This window comes from Osmerus eperlanus, unplaced genomic scaffold, assembly GCF_963692335.1.
Source record: "Osmerus eperlanus unplaced genomic scaffold, fOsmEpe2.1 SCAFFOLD_223, whole genome shotgun sequence".
NCBI lineage: Eukaryota > Metazoa > Chordata > Actinopteri > Osmeriformes > Osmeridae > Osmerus > Osmerus eperlanus.
Window position 1 is genome coordinate 15,001 of NW_026911322.1, and position 2,500 is coordinate 17,500.

The following is a 2,500-nucleotide window of genomic DNA, read 5'->3' on the forward strand; positions in this document are numbered from 1 at the left end:
CAGAACGGCCAAAAAAAAAAAATGACCCAAAACACGCCACCTACCGGCCGCTCGCGGGTGCCCGGGGTCGGGGTATGGGTCTAGCCTGTGCCGGGGCTTCAAATATGGAAAAAAAAAAAATTTCAAAAAAAGGGCCCCCATCGGCCCCCCGGGTGGTGCCGGGGTCGGGGGGCATGATTCTGGGGCGCCCCGGAGCCAAGTAGGCGCCTGGAGGAAAGCGAAAAAAAACTTTAACTTTTTTTGACCACCAGGGGTGGGGGGGTCTCGTGCCCCATCGGGTGCCCGCCCCGAGTGCCTCTCATGGCGGATACGTTTTCACCCGCGAGCGGGAGACACATGTGGTGCACATGGTTCATTGGGCTTGTGTGGTATGGGCAAAACCACTGTAAAGTCATACTGCCATTGACTTCCATTCATTTTCCCAGGATGACTTATATACTCTATGGTAGCTGTCTGGTGGACTGGGGGTCGCGACAATGTTACGCTTGTAAATCAGAAGCTGGGAAATGCATTGGGAAGCTGGGAAAACCGTTTTTCGAGCTCATTTTCGGTTCCGCCGAACGGATTTTGATCAAAATAGGCTCATTCGAAAGGTATTAACCGGGGGCACACGGAAAACCGGGACTTATAACGCGCACGTGCGCGTGCGCGAAACCGGAAGCGAAAGAAAACTTCAAACGGAGCTACAACCGTGAACGGAGCTGAAACCGGCGAAAAATTTCAACGCACGCCGTCGCGCCCCACTCCAACTTAAATAACAAAACTGTCCCTATCGAAATCGGTTGGATAAAACGGAAACGGGAAGCGAAAGAAAACGTTAAACGTCTACACCGAAATGGCCATAGTCAGTTCCAATGAAAAAACAACTCTCACGTGTGTGCCCCACTCTAAAGCAGTGTATAAAACTATCCCCAGCGAAATCAGAGCTACACAACGAAAACGGGAAGCCAAACAAAACTTTAAACAGAGCTACCGAATTGGATATCATCAATCCTGGGAAAATAACCACACACACCGCTGCCCCCCGTGCCAACTTGAATTTAGAAACCGTCCCCAGCGAAATCCCACGTTCGGGCGCAAAACTGCACGTTTGGAGCCACATTTTGTCTGAAGCTGGAAACCTGCATTCAAAGCTGGGAAAAGGTGCTCATTGACAGGCATCTCCACTTCGGGACCTCGTAGCACCTTCACCCGGGTGGCGTTGGAAAGGTCTGGGCGAGGGGGACACGGGGAGGTCAGGCTCGCCACGCGCACGCGCTTCCCCGCGAAACGGGAGCCACAACAAAACTTTAAACGGACCCACCGAATTGGGGATCATCAATCCTGGGAAAATAACCACACACACCGCTGCCCCCCGTGCCAACTTGAATTTAGAAACCGTCCCCAGCGAAATCCCACGTTCGGGCGCAAAACTGCACGTTTGGAGCCACATTTTGTCTGAAGCTGGAAACCTGCATTCAAAGCTGGGAAAAGGTGCTCATTGACAGGCATCTCCACTTCGGGACCTCGTAGCACCTTCACCCGGGTGGCGTTGGAAAGGTCTGGGCGAGGGGGACACGGGGAGGTCAGGCTCGCCACGCGCACGCGCTTCCCCGCGAAACGGGAGCCCAAACAAAACTTTAAACGGACCCACCGAGCTGGGGATCATCAATCCTGGGAAAATAACCGCGCACACCGCTGCCCCCCGTGCCAACTTGAATTTAGAAACCGTCCCCAGCGAAATCCCACGTTCGGGCGAATAACTGTGAATTTTAAGCCCCCGTTTCTCTCAAGCTGGAAACGTGCATTCAAAGCTGGGAACAAGGGCTTCATGTACAGGCATCCCCACTTAGGAACCTCGTAGCACCTTCACCCAGGGCTCGTTGGATAGGTATGCCCGAGGGGAACACGGGCACATCGAGACCCGCGGCCGCACGCGCATTTCCCCGACGCTGCGAGCGAAACAACATTTCAAACACGCCTACCGAAATGGGGACACTTTTTTCGGGGAAAATAACCGCACACACCGCTGCCCCTTGCCCTCACTTGAAGAACAAAACCATCCCCAGCAAAATCACACTTTCGGGCGCCAAACGGTGCATTTCACACCCACAAAATACTCAACAAGTCAAACACACTCTCACACTGCAAAATTTGGGAGCCCCGGGGAACAACACTACACTCTTGGCCTCCCCGGGGAACAGCACTCCCAGGGCGGCAAGCACACCTCCGGGGAGGACCCCCCTGCACTACCTGATCACCGTGGGGCCCTGTGCACCCACTCTTAAGCACCCCCCCTGTGTTAAAACCAAAATAACCCCACTTTAAGAAGTACGTGCCCCTGGGCATCCCCTGCTTACAGTGCCCGTGCCCCTGGGCATCCCCTGTTTACAGTGCCCGTGCCCCTGGGCATCCTCCCATTGACTCCCACTCAAAATGGACTTAGGTTTTGGACGCTAAAGTGCCTGTGATGCAGTGCCCCTGGGCATCCTCCCATTGACTCCCACTCAAAATGGACTTA